Here is a 15,585-nt window from a genome sequence, read left to right as displayed (position 1 = left end):
CAGAACATTTTAATAAGAAAACATGTTCATGATGAGTAACATGGCAAGGAAAGGAAAAACCTAGAGGTAATGACTTAGGGGTCACCTGTCGGTTATCTAATGCCAAGGGCTCAAGAGAACAGTAAGGCAATAGGTCTATCATTAAAAATAGGGTTAAATAACCAGGGGAGTGGGAGGGTAGCATGGGGTTGCAAGGGAGAATGTCTGTTGACTGGTCTGGGGAAGGAGTAGGTGTGGTTGGTAATAGGATTTCTTGGATAGTTGTCACCACCTATAAGTGTGTAGTAGGTTAGCATCTTAGGGTGAGGGGCGGTAGAGGTGAGGGAGCAGCGGGGAGTATTCCAGAGGGGGCAAAGAAGGTAGATAATAAATGGGAACGTTTAGTGATTGCCATTGCCATATTTCAGTAATAACATCAACTAGCATTCCCATACCTTTGTTTACTTTGGTCATAGCAACCAGAGAACCCTGTTTGGGAAGCTGTTCTATTATATATATGATAGCTTACCAGCAAAAAAAATGTCACACAATGTACCAACAAATTAGTAGTAGTTTTGACCAACTCTGTATGCCAATTCAGAGTTGGTCAAAACTACTACTAATTTGTTTATCTGCAAACTTGCAGTAATTCTTTTTGAATCAGATGCAGCCACTAGTGACAGATTATAAAATTGGCAAAAAACACACAGAATTTCCAAGCTCAACTTACCAACCAATCAGCAACCGACCAAATTTACCTGTCTAACAGTGCGTTAAAAACAGGGGTTTAGTTGCACACATTTGCAAATACATGCGTAAGCTGCATGTCAAGGCTCCCTGTGTACTGCAATCCTAACTCTAAAATGTAAAGTCTCCTCAGTGGAAGCACATGTATGCTGATGGATAGATGAAGGGCAGGTGACTGGAGGGAGCCCAACCCTCCTTAACCACTTAAGGACCGCTGCCCGACTATTTACGTTGGCAGAATGGCACGGCTGGGCACATGAACGTACAGGTACGTCCCCTTTAAGATGCACAGTCCTGTCCTCCATGACCGCGCCCGTGGACCCGATCGCCGCTGATGTCCCGCGATCGGGTCACAGAGAGGAAGAACGGGGAGAGGTGAGTGTAAACAAACCTTACCCGTTCTTCCTAGATCGGCTGTCACTGATCGTCTGTTCCCTGTGTTAGGGAACGACGATCAGTGGCATCATACGCACAGCCACTGCCCCCCACAGTAATAACACTCCCTTAGTACACACTTAACCCCGACAGCACCCCCTCCTGGTTAACCCCTTCACTGCCAGTGTCATTTTCACAGTGATCATTGCATTTTTATAGCACTTTTTGCTGTGAAAATGACAATGGTGTCAAAAATGTGTCAAAAGTGTCCGATGTGTCTGCCATAATGTCGCCGTCAGAGAAAAAATCGCTGATCGCCGCCATTAGTAGTAAAAAAATATATATATATTAATAATTATGGCAATTAATAAAAATGTCATAAAACTATCCCCTATTTTGTAAACGCTATAAATTTTGCGCAAACCAATCAATAAATGCTTATTGTGATTTTTTTTACCAAAAATATGTAGAAGAATACGTATTGAGGAGAACTAAGGAAAAACATTTTTTTATATATTTTTTGGGGTTATTTATTATAGCAAAAAGTAAAAAATATTGGATTTTTTTTTAATTGTCGCTCTATTTTTGTTTATAGCGCAAAAAATGTAAATCGCAGAGGTGATCAAATACCACCAAAAAAAGCTCTATTTGTGTGAAAAAAAGGACGCCAATTTTGTTTAAGAGCCATGTCGCACGACCGTGCAATTCTCAGTTAAAGCGGCGCAGTGCTGAATCGCAAAAAGGGGCCAGGTCCTTTACCTGCATATTGGTCCGGGTCTTAAGTGGTTAAAGGAGCAGGAGCACACTAAACACCCAGTGACAGATTATAAAATTGGTGCTTATAAGAAATGCATGAATCTGAAATATGTATCGGAAAACTTTACAAAACTGTTGCTAGGAATTACTGAATTAGACTCAGGTCTTTTTAAAGGGGCCATATCTATCTGCTCTATTGAACCCCCCCCCCCTATGTTTTGTACATTCCTATAGCACAGTGGTCCCCAACCTTTTTGCCACCGGGGACCGGCTGCGTGGAAGAAAACTTTGCCAAGGCCCAGTTGGGGGGAGGTTGGGGATGGCACGCGGGGGCTAAGTGATTTTTCGTGGGCAATTTGTCAGCGCATAATTTCTATTATTACATTGTAGTAATAAATAAAATAGTTAAACCCACCATAATGCAGAATCAGTGGGAGCTTTGAGCGTGTCACTTGCCATGCTGCCTGCCACCAGATGCGGAATGTCACTTGCCACGCTGCCTGCCACCAGATGCGGAATGTCAATTGCCACGCTGCCTGCCACCAGATGCGGAATGTCACTTGCCCGGCTGCCTGCCACCAGATGTGGTAAGGCCCCAACAGATGAAGGTAGTGCCCCCCTCCACAGTTGAAGGTAGTGCCCCCCTCCACAGATGAAGGTAGTTCCCCCCTCCACAGATGAAAGTAGTGCCCCCTCAGAGGGGAGGGGGCGGCTCCTGGGAAGAAGTGCATCCCGGGAAGAAGTGTGGACTCGTCTCCTCTCAGCTCTGTCCAGCCCCGTTACCAAGGGACACCAGTGGCTTCCCTGTTACTGTGGGCTGTCCTGGAGGTGACGGTGTGCTGCGTTTTCCTCTATGACAGAAGGGCGGGCGAGCTCAGTGAGGAGGCGGCACGTCCATTCACACTGTATGGGGAGTGTCCGTGTGAGAGACGGAGAGAGGGGCCACGGTGCATAACAAACAACACTGTGTGCTTCGCTCTCACCTACATTGTTCATCTACTCCGAGGAACTTAATTTCCTAAGGCCGGCCACCGGCCTCTCTCATGCCGCCCGCTCGCCCCCGCGGCCCGGCTGCAGAAGGGCCGTGGGCCGCGGACCGGGGGTTGATGACCCCTGCTATAGCACACTTGAAAGATATAACTGATTATTTTTCTAGGGAAATATACATTTATGTGTGAGTTAGCAACAACTTAAAGCGGATGTGCCACTAAAAAACTATATTAAAAGCAAGCAGCTACAAATACTGCAGCTGCTGACTTTTAATATAAGGACACTTACCTGTCCTGGAGTCCAGCGGTGATCGCAGCAGATGACGAGCCGATCGCTCGTCACCCTGCTGCTCCCCCCTCCATCCACGGTGAGGGAACCAGGAAGTGAAGCGCTCCGGCTTCACTGCCCGGTTCCCTACGGCGCATGCGCGAGTCGCGCTGCGCCCGCCGATTGGCTCCCGCTGTGTGCTGGGAGCCGAGTGTTCCCAGCATACAACGGGGGGGGCGACGGGAAGCGGAGAAAAAACCCGTCCTTTGCCCGTATCGTAGGGCCGGAAGTGGGTGCAGATACCTGTCTGTAGACAGGTATCTGCACCCCCCTCCCCCCTGAAAGGTGTCAAATGTGACACCGGAGGGGGGGAGGGTGCCGATCAGCGGGACTCCACTTTAGAGTGGAGATCCGCTTTAAGTTTAAGTTCTTTGATTGTAAAAAAAAAAAAAAAAAAAAAAGCTGCTGTTTGGCTGCTGTATTTCACCCCCATTTTATTTTTCGGGGGGGGGGGGGGGGGTTCACATTTGTAATTTGTATTGTTTATCACTTCAGAAAAAAATCAAACTCAATGAGTGAACTGGAAAAATTGCACGCAACCTGTTTCAATAAGCCAGGTGTTTAAAAGTGATACTAAAGTCTTCTCTTGTTTTCCCCCAAAAATCATGTTATACTTACCTGCTCTGTGAAATGGATCCTCCTCTTCTTGTGTCCCTCTTTTGTGCTCCTGTCCCCTCCTGTCGAGTGCCTCCACAGCAAGCAGCTGTGGAGTTTCCAATTAGTATATGCCTTATTTTTTTATTTATTTTTTACCAGTCTAAGTAACTGATAATTAAAAGGCTGTACCTTGTCAGTTTTATGTCTGCAACATCTAGTATTGTGTGCATTTGGCTGCCCTATAATAAATCAACTGTTGATTCTTGTGTAGCTGTATGTCAAGTCACCCTGCAGACATGTAAAAACCTAGTAAAAATATTCTGAAATTCCCCTGTAAGATTTGCAGTCTAAAGTGTTTCTTTAAGGCTTCTGTTGAATCTCCATTTGCTAGAAGGGGTAATAAATTTATACATTTCCTATGCATAACATTTCTCTCAAGAAATATTAAAACTCAAATAAAAAAAAAACTGTACTGCATTGTCAGATACGAGTTGCTCTGGGTTACCTTCCCTGCTGACGACTGTGTAAAGAAATGTAATTACAGTAGCCAATTTTATCTTAGAGACAAATGCAATTTACTGTAATATTCAATCAATGTTATAGCAAATTGTCAGTCCACAGGGGCCTCTGTGAAAGGACCTACAATATCAATGGTTAGCCTTTTCCAATCAGAATCAAGAAATAGCACTAGCTGGGGTGGTGAAGAGTGTGTGACAGCAGATTTGTCCTTGACTCCCTGATAAACAACGCAAGGCTGAATGGCAGTATGTGGACATGCACATCTGGCCACTGGTAAAATTCATATGGTCTTTGCTTCATTCTTATCATTCCTTAGTGATTTTCATATGCAAGTTGTATAGCATGCTCTTTCAAGGTCACTGGTATTAGTAAGCTATAAAATTCACAAACAATAGAGCCATCAACCAAAGACAGTTAATGTCTAATCCTGTAGAAAGGTTGTGAAAGAGGACTCAATTTATTTTCTTAGTTTAGCTATTTGCTTTGAAAAATGTCCCATGATTGCACTTATACTAGGCAAGCAAGACAAGCTTGCTTGAACTCAGATGCCATAACTGCATCTACACCAGTAAATGAAACAACTTCAACATCATCATCATTCTGTGTACTGGGAGCTGGATATAAGGGTAACCATGACAAGCATTTAGCAGTAACATTTTTCAAACTTGGTTTGTATTGTATTGTGTAGATAGAATAAAAGTGATACTAAAGTATTGTTTTTTTTAAATAACAAACATGATATACTTACCTGCTCTGTGCAGTAGTTTTGCACAGAGCGGTCTAGATCCTCCTATTCTTAGGCCTCATACACACGAGAGAATTTATCCGCGGATACGGTCCAGCGGACCGTTTCCACGGATAAATTCTCTCAAAGATTTCCGCAGATTTCTATGCGATGGAGTGTACTCACCATCGCATTGAAATCCGCGCGGAAATCCTCTGGCGATGACGTGTCGCGCCGTCGCCTCGATTATGACGCGGCGACGGGCGCGACGCTGTCATATAAGGAATTCCACGCATGCGTCAAATCATTACGACGCGTGCGGGGAATCCCTTTGGACGGATGGATCCGGTGAGTCTGTACAGACGAGCGGATCCATCCGTTGGGATGGACTTCAGCAGATGGATTTGTTGAGCATGTCAGCAAATATTCATCTGCTGGAAATCCATCCCAGGGGAGATTTATCCGCGGATAAAGATCCGCTGGCGTGTACACACCATAGGATCTATCCGCTGAAACCCATTTGCTGGGATTTATCTGCGGATGGATTCTATGGTGTGTATGGGGCCTTAGGTTCATCTTCGGTGCTCCTGGCCCCCCTCCTGTTGAGTGCCCCTACAAAAAGAAGCTTGCTATGGGGGCACCCAAGCTGAGCCACAGCTCCCTGTGTCCAATCAGACATGGAGCTGTTGCGCCGGCCTGCCTCCTTTTCTCTTCATTGGCTGTTTGACTTTGATTGACAGCAGCCGGAGCCAATGGCACAGCTGATGTGTCTCAGTCAATGAGGAGGGGAGTCCTGGGCAGCCGAGACGCTCCTGCAACATCGCTGCATCGAGATGGGGCTCAGGTAAGTATTAGATGGGCTGAGGGGGGCTGCTGCACACGAAAGGCTTTTTATCTAAATGCATAGAATGCATTAAAGGGGTTGTAAAGGTTGATGTTTTTTTTTCACCTTAATGCATCATATGCATTAAGGTGAAAAAACATCTCTTGATTACAGGCCCCCCAGCCCCCCCATTTTACTTACCTGAGCCCTGAAAAGTCCTGTGTCGTGAACACGCTCGATCTTTGCCCAGGCTTCTCATTGGATAGATTGATAGCAGCGCAGCCATTGGCTCGTGTTGCTGTCAATCAAATCCAATGACGTGGGCTCCGGGGACAGAACTGAGTCATACACTCTGCGGCTATGCACGCCAAGTGTATGACATGGGAGCGCGCCCACAAGGTAACCCCCTTGGGAGAGAGCTTCCCAGAGAGGGCTAGCTATTGCAGGGAGGAGCCGCGAGAGCAACTGAGGGACCCCCAAAGAGGACGATCTGGGCCACTCTGTGCAAAATGAACTGCACAGTGGAGGTAAGTATGACATGTTTGTTATTAAAGAAAAATTAAAACTTAACCTATAGTGTCACTTTAAGATAAAAAACCTTCTGACTTTACAACCACTTTAAGTAGCTTTGCTATAGACCATTTGGCTATATGCATTCCTGCCCACCCTAACTCCTTTGTGGTAAGCAGCTTAGTATATTTTTATGATTGGTCTATATAGTAAACACGATAGGGGTTCTTTTTCTACCATAGCATACTTAAAGTGGGGGTTCACCCTTAGAGGGCACTTTTCCCCCTTAGATTCCTGCTCGTTTTTACTAGGGGAATCGGCTATTTATTTTAAAATATGTGCAGTACTTACCCGTTTACGAGATGCATCCTCTCCATCGCTTCCGGGTATGGGCTTCGGGAATGGGCGTTCCTTCTTGATTGACAGGCTTCCGAGAGGCTTCCGACGGTCGCATCCATCGCGTCACGATTTTCCGAAAGAAGCCGAACGTTGGTGCGCAGGCGCAGTATAGAGCCGCACCGACGTTCGGCTTCTTTCGGCTACGAGTGACGCGATGGATGCGACCGTCGGAAGCCTCTCGGAAGGCTGTCAATCAAGAAGGAACGCCCGCTCCCGAAGACCCATACCCGGAAGCGACGGAAGAAGATGCAGCTCGAAAACGGGTAAGTACTGCTCATATTTTAATACAAATAGCCGATTCCCTTAGACCGAACGAGCAGGAAGCTAAGGGGAGAAAAAACATTTTTTTTCAAATGGGTGAACTCCCGCTTTAAAGGATCACTAAAGGATTTTTTTTTTAGCTAAATAGCTTCCTTTACCTTACTGCAGTCCTGGTTTCATGTCCTCATTGCTCATTTTTGCTTTGATGTTGCTGTAAAACTGCTCTGATCTCCACACTTCCTGGTTGTCTGTTTCCTTATAACCATAGTACTGGGAGCTTTTCACGGTGGTCTAAGCTGTCATTACTGTGTGTCTAAAACTTAACAGAACCAATCAGATTCATTTTAAAAACAAAACACTGCCCTGGATTTGTTTGTTTTTGTTCTGTGGGTCTCTTTACTTCACAGAAACATGAAACCAGTTTAAAAACAAAAGTGAAACTACATGCACATTATATGATTGATTTTTATCTATTTGTAATCATTTTTAAAAGGAATCAGTTAACTTTTATGTCTCTATACCCTGTAAACAGTCATTTCAGCAATAATTTCAGCAATAATTTTTTCCTTTAGCGACACTTTAATTTTGCTTCTGTAATGCCGCGTACACACGACAATTTTTCGGCATGAAAAAAAAAAAAAGTTTTTAAAAACGTCATTTAAAATGATCGTGTGTGGGCTTCACATCGTTTTTCGGCTTAACGTAAAAAACGTAAAAAAAAAAAATATTCGAACATGCTGCATTTTTTAACGTCGTTTTAAAAAATGTCGTTTTTCGTGATGTAAAAAACGATCGTGTGTGGGCAAAAACGACGCTTTAAACCCGTGCATGCTCAGAAGCAAGTTATGAGACAGTATTGCTCGTTCAGGTAAAACTACCATTCATAATGGAGTAAGCACATTCATCACGCTGTAACAGACAAAAAAGCGCAAATCGTCTTTTACTAACAAGGAGTCAGCTAAAAGCAGCCCAAAGGCGAATAGAACTTCCCCTGTAGAGTGCCGTCGTACGTGTTGTACGTCACCGCGCTTTGTTCATCATTTTTCTAAAACGATGGTGTGTGGGCAACATCGTTTTAATGATGAAGTTGGAAAAAACGTCGTTTTTTGGACATGTTGAAAAATTACGGGTTTTTTTCATGCCGAAAAACGATCTTGTGTACGCGGCATAAGAGTCCTTCAAAAGCAATAGTTTTCTCCAACTGGTCTGTTTGGCACTGTGCAATGACCACACCAACACCATAGTCTGAAGCATCTGTAGTAATAATAGTAGGTAGAGAAGGATCAAACAACTCTGGTGCCGGGTTGAGTATGATGAGCTGTTTAAAGCGGTGGTTCCCCCTTAAAAACAACATTTTTTTATTCCATCCGGGTTGCGAGTTCCGCGGGAGTGGGCGTTCCTCACAGGCTGTTGATTGACATTTTCCCCAAAAACGAGCTCTCCCCCGTCGCGTAAGCCGCGTCACGGTTGGCGAAAGGAGCCGAACGGCGAGTCGGCGCTATACTGCGCATGCGCATCGCCGTTCGGCTCCTTTCGCCAATCGTGACGCGGCTTACGCGACGGGGGGAGAGCTCGTTTTTGGGCAAAACGTCAATCAACAGCCTGTGAGGAACGCCCACTCCCGCGGAACTCGCAACCCGGATGGACGGGTGAAGATGCTGTACTAAGGTATGTACAGCAGGAAAAAAATATTAAGAGCATTAATCGTGATGGAATGTGGGGGGGCAGTGGAATAAAAAAATGTTGTTTTTAAGGGGGAACCACCGCTTTAACTGTTTCTAAGCTGTGCTGGGAAGTCTCTGACCAGCATAACAATAAAAGCAGTTGTTATGTACTGGAACGTACCTTGTAGCCAGAGCCTAGTGTGCAGGAGGAGGCCTCTCTTACAGCCCCGGCTCTGGAGCTGCTGGAGTTGGGACAGCAAGCTCGGGAGCACGGCGAGGTAGGAGTGCCTGGTGATGATAGCAGCTCGGCACCAGTGGTGGTCCTTCGGGACGGTGGTTGTAGGAGACAGCGTCTCTGGAGCTGGCACAGGCACCGGATAGCAGGAGCTGGTAAAGCAAAACCGGGTTAGCAGATAATCAGGTGGGTTAGGCAAGCGTAGTCAGATTCAGGCACAGGGTCTGGTAACGATGGGCAGGAGAGCAGAGCGGAGTCAGAGCAAGCCAGGGGTCGGAGTGGAGAGGGTCGGATGGTCAGACGGAGCCGGGTCGGTTTGAGGTAACAGGTTACAACAGGTCACAAGTTTCACAGATACAATGCTGCAGATCAGACAGCAAAGTGTCACTGCAGCTGCTTGCTTTTTAAAGGCTGAGTGGCGCCAATCGCGCATTAACGCGTATGCGCGCGTTCCCGCCATCGTGCACGTGCGCGTGTATTAGGCGCATGCGCGCGCATATGAGCGCGCACATTTGGCGCACAGATGCGCGCATTTGGCTCATATCCGTGTGCATGTGGGACGCGCCTGCGCACATGAATAGGCGATTGGTGCTGGTTCTGACCATCAGTAAGTATGCGCATGCGTGCACGCCGGAGCCTATTGGCAGGTCCCTGACAGCAGTGCAGCGCAACCTAAATGTAAATATGAACACTAATATATAATGTCCATGAGAAGAAACAGTCCACAAGTAATTGTGCAAAGGGACAATTAAAATGACGGCATGCAATGTGGATCAAACGTGGCCAGAAATCCCTCCACCGCACACAGAGTGGCCTCTCACCTCACTGATTCGAACTATAATAGCTCAAATGGCATGTAACTCATTCCCAGTATAACTACTTAGAACATCCTATTGATCGGCATACCAAAGGTGTCGATCAAGGTCCTGAGCTTTGAACCATAAATGAAGACAATCTAGTGCTCTCTGTATAAGGAGTGTTTAATTGTAAGATAAAACAAAAGCGAAACTACTCACAAAGATGGCACTCAGACGCGAGTGCTTACAGACAGCATAGGAAACAATATGGCTGTGGGAGACGTCTGTCGTGACTCCTCCCCATCGAATGTTTTGCAGGATATAGGATGCAAAATTATGATGAGGTAAATGCAGGGCTGGCCCAAGACATTGTGCTGCCTGGGCCTAAGATTTAAATGCTGCCTTCCCCCCCCAAAAAAATAATTACGCCCACCAAAAAGCCCCCACATACAATATTATATCATGACAATTAAAATGAAAATGTAATGTATAATGGAGTTAGATTTACATGCAACAGTGGTGGTGGTGGTTGGGGGGTTCCATCCAATGCAGCTGTGGTGATGGTGGGGGGGGTTCAGTCAGAGGTAGCGGTGGTGGTGGGGCGGTTCAGTCAGAGGCAGCGGTGGTGGTTCAGGGGGTTCAGTCAGAGACAGCGATGGTGGTGGGGGGGGTTCAGTCAGAGGCAGCGGTGGTGGGGGGGTTCAGTCAGAGGCAGCGGTGGTGGTGGGGGGGTTCAGTCAGAGGCAGCGGTGGTGGTGCGGGGGGTTCAGTCACAGGCAGCTGTGGTGGTGCGGGAGTTCAGTCAGAGGCAGCGGTGGTGGTGGGGGGGTTCATTCAGAGGCAGCGGTGGTGGTGCGGGGGTTCAGTCAGAGCCAGCAGTGGTGGTGCGGGGGTTCAGTCAGAGGCAGCGGTGATGGGGGGGGTTCAGTCAGAGGCAGCGGTGGTGGTGCGGGGGTTCATTTAGAGGCAGAGGTGGTGGTGTGGGGGGGAGGTTCAGACAGAGGCAGTGGTGATGGTGGTGGTGGGGAGGGGTTCAGACAGAGGCAGGGAGAATCAGGAGGGCACACACCAGGAAAGGGGTCAAAAGGGAATACACCAGGGACGGTTAGGAGGGTACTAGGGAGGGTCAGGAGGGCACACACCAGGGAGGGGTCAGAAGGGCATGCACCCCCTGGTGTAGAGGTCAGGAGGGTATACACCAGGGATGGGTCGGGAGGGTATAAACCAGAGAGGGGTCAGGAGGGTATACACCAGGGAGCGGTCAGGTTACATTCTGGGCAGGAGGAAGAAGTGAGAAAGAGAGAGAGCAGCAGAGGAAGCCTTACACCATATCAGCCTCAGCTAGGCTTAGCTGAGCCACCCTGACCCATTGGGACCTGTCCAGCAGGAGGCCTGCCCAGTCACCACATGAGCTACATGATTCACTAAAGGGACTGAGTGAGTAGCTTCAACCACTACACCCCATAGTCTATAGAGTAGAAGCATTTAGGTGCAATACCCAGCTAGCTATCTACAGAGGGACAGCTTAGAACCACTTAAAGCCAGCACAGCTATCTTACACCTATTGCTTGGGGATTCTAAAGAAACATCAGGTACCTTGGCCTTTTTTCTACAGAGGAAAAGCTCCTGCATTCACTGTTTAAATTCCTTTCTTTAACCAGCGGACCTGATCCATTTATCATACGGGAGGACAGCCATGTGATGTTTTTTTTTGTTGCAGAGACAGTTTTGGTTGCAGAGACAGTTCATGTCCTCACGTTACATTCAAATTACAGTTCTTTTACAGTTATTTTTCTCAACTTTAGCATATTAATTAAATTGTATACCTTAAAGCTCAGTAGTGATCTATTCCTTTGCAAACCTAGTGGCACTTTTATATACATCCACAACCTAAATTATCCTTACAACTTTGGATAACACTAATTAGGATGTTCAGTAAGTGCTATTGCCAAATGGAAGCTATTATTTAACGAAAGGCAAACAATTTTTACACTAAAACCTGAAATTGACCAAGCTTTGTAAGTTAGTTATATATTCAACTTACATTTAATACAAACTCTTCTGTAGGAATATCAGAATTTCCATCCTGAGGACATAAATCAAATTTCAGCCTAAATCGATCCAATAAAATCAATTTGTCTGTGTTTTTCTGTATTTATATAGTTCACATTTGGCAAGAAAGTCAGGACATAAAATAAATTTTGGAGTCAACTGTAAGTTCTAGGCACTATCTAGTGTAAAAGTATAAATTTCTTCCTAACTCAAACACATTATCCTGATTAAATGCATCAATAATTTTATAGAATAGACTGTCCTTCAAATGGACTCAACTGGAACTGTTGCTTGCAGAATAGTAAAAAAAAATGTCTTGAAGATAAAAAGCTCTGAAGAAATCATGCTGAACAAAAAGACATAAAGATGAAGGAAATGAAGGAAGGTGTGAATCAATGATCTTAAAAGATTAATACAAGGAATTCTAATATAGGGTGGTAAGTAACACATGCATTAAATGTGTGGTAGTAAATTAGTTGATGGAACTAAGGATAACAAAAAACGATGAAAAACTTCAGTTAACAACATTGGAGAATTATTTCTGCATTGCGTTAAAACATTGGTGAAAGGTTTTATAAGAATTGCTCATCAGGATACAAAACAGAATAGAAAGCTACAACCTGTAGCAGCCCTGTGCACAGGGCCAATCCGCCCTTTAGGCTCACTATACAAGCCGCTTAGGGCCCGCAAAGCTGTGGAGGGCCCCCCAAATTACTAGAGGCCCCGCCTGGTGAGAAGTCATTTTCGGCCCCTCACCCCGCTTATCAACTCGCGGGCTGCATGGGAGAAGAGGTAAGAAGTCATCACCCCCGCTTCTCTCTCTTTAATGTAAGATGCTATTTTGGTGGTATTTGATCACCTCTGTGGTTATTTCTTTTTTGTTAATTTTTTTTTAAAAGACAGATTTTTCAAAATATATATATATATATATTTATATTTCATTATAAAATTTTGCAAACGGGTAATGTGTCTCCTTCATTGATGTACGCTGATGTTTATGTTATTTTCGGGTTTTTTTTTGGAAATTCGGGAAAATCAAAAAAAAAAAATCGTTTTTTGTTTCATTCGTTTTTTTTTTTTTTGGAAATTCGTAAATTCGGGTATAAAATCGAAAAAACATTTTTTTCCGTTTTATTCGTTTTTTTGCTTTTTTCGTAAATTCGTAAATTCGGGAAATTCGAAAATTTGGAATTCCGAATAAAATGAAAAAACGAAATTTCCGAAAAAAACGAATGAAACTAAAATTAAAAAAATAATTTTCGGAAATTCAAAAAATTTGGAAAATTTCGGAAATGAAAAAATTCGGAAGTACGAAAATTTTTTAATTCGAAATTTCTAAAATGAAAAAAAAAGAAAATTCCACAATTTCGGAAACTCCACAATTTCGAAAATTCGAAAATGCAGATATTTTTAATTTTCGAATTTAAATTTTTTTTATTTTTCGAATTTTCGAATTTTTCAAAAATCGAAATTTCGAAAATGAAAAATTCCAAAAATCGAAAATTCGAAAATGAAAGATTTGAAAATGAAAAATTTGAAATTTCGAAAATTCGAAGAGGTAAGAAGTCAGCACCCCCCCCGCCTCTCACTTTAATGTAAGATGCAATTTCCAACAGCAGAACACCCCCTTACCCCCCCCGCTTCTCAACTTTAATGTGACATGTTATTTTGCTTAGGGCCCCAGGGAGGTCAGGATCGGCACTGCCTGTGCAAACCCATGTCATGTATTAGATCTAGTACAAGTACATAATTTGCTGTGAAACTGAACTTCTTTACTGCCCCAGAATATGAACCTTGCTAGGTTTGGAGGATGGCTGTTTTAAAAAAAAAGTATAGAGTATGCTGAGATGCATAAAAATCAATATAATAGTGACGTGTGCTTGTGGAGTTAAATGGAGGTAATGCTGATATTAGAAACCATGTAGTGGACCAGTATATGGATAGTATCTCTCTACAATAGTGAATGAAATAAAAAAAATATATGTTGCAAGGAGTGATCAGTGATCATTTGGAAAATGAGAAAATTGAGTACTGTCTGTGATACTTTTTATTTGCACTAACATACAATTTTTCAGGAAAGCTTTCGGGGGGATGTCCCCTTCTTCAAGGTCCAATCAGTACTCTTTAATACAGCTACAATCACATCAAGTATTTGGAAAATGTAAATTCAGTCCAACTACCAGTTGGCACTGCTTGCTATTAACCACTTGCTTACTGGGCATTTAAACCCCCATCCTGCCCAGACCAATTTTCAGCTTTCAGTGCTGTCGCACTTTGAATGACAATTGCGCGGTCATGCAACACTGTACCCAAATACATTTTTTATTAAAAAAAATATGCACAAATAGAGCTTTCTTTTGGTGGTATTTGATCACCTCTGTGGTTATTTCTTTTTTGTTAATTTTTTTTAAAAGACAGATTTTTCTATATATATATATATATATATATATATATATATATATATATATATATATATATATATATATATATATATATATATATATATATATATATATTTCATTATAAAATTTTGCAAACGGGTAATTTGTCTCCTTCATTGATGTACGCTGATGAGGCTGTACTGATTGGCACTAATGGGCTGCACTGATGTGCACTGATGGGCTGCACTGATGGGCACCGATGGGCTGCATTCATGGGCACTGATAAGGTGGCACTGGTGGGCACTGATAGGCAGCACTGATGGGCACTGATAAGCAGCACTGGTGGTCACTGATAGGCTGCACTGAGAGGTGGCACTGATGGGTGGCATTGAAGGGCATTGATAGGCGGCACTGGTGGGCACTGAGAAGTGGCACTACTAGGTGGCGATTATAGGTGGCACTAATAGCTGGCAGTGATGGGTACTGATAGGTGGCAGTGATGGGCACTGATGATTGGCAGTAATGGGCACTGATGAGTGGCAATAAAGGGCACTGATTGGTTACACTGATAGGCAGTAGACATGTGCACTGCCAAAAAATTCGTTTTTTTCGTTTATGTTATTTTCGTTTTGTTTTTTTTCAGAAATTCGGGAAAATAAAAAAAAAAATCGTTTTTGTTTCATTCGTTTTTTTTTGTTTTTTTTCGGAAATTCGGGAAAATCAAAAAAACATTTTTTTTCGTTTTATTCGTTATTTTGCTTTTTTCGTAAATTCGTAAATTCGGGAAATTCGGGAAATTCGAAAATTCGGAATTCCGAAAAAGCAAAAAACAAATAAAACGAAAAAACGAAATTTCCGAAAAAAACGAAATTACCGAAAAAAACGAATGAAACAAAATTAAAAAAATAATTTTCGGAAATTCAAAAAATTCGGAAAATTTCGGAAATGAAAAAATTCGGAAGTACGAAAAAATTTTAATTCGAAATTTCTAAAAAAAACGAAAATTCCACAATTTCGGAAACTCCACAATTTCGAAAATTCGAAAATGCAGATATTTTTAATTTTAGAATTTTAAATTTTTTTATTTTTCGAATTTTTCAAAAATCGAAATTTCGAAAATGAAAAATTTCGAAAATTCAAAAATGAAAAATTCGAAAATTCTACATTTCGAAAATTCGGAATTTCGAAAATGAGAAAATTTGGAATTTCGAAAATTGGAAATTTCAAAAATTCATAAATTCGAAATTTCGAAAATTAAAAATTCGTAAATTCGAAAAACAAAAAATTCGAAAATTAGAAAATTAAAAATTTCGAAATTCGAAAATTTAAAATTTCGAAATTAGAACATTTAAAATTTCGAAATTAGAAAATTTAAAATTTCGGAGTTTGAAAGATCGAAAATGAAAAATTCGAAAATAAAAAAAAAATGAAAAATTAGAAATGTCTAAA

The sequence above is a fragment of the Rana temporaria genome, chromosome 4, assembly GCF_905171775.1.
Source record: "Rana temporaria chromosome 4, aRanTem1.1, whole genome shotgun sequence".
In the NCBI taxonomy this organism is placed as follows: Eukaryota; Metazoa; Chordata; class Amphibia; order Anura; family Ranidae; genus Rana; species Rana temporaria.
This window is presented reverse-complemented; position numbering follows the sequence as displayed.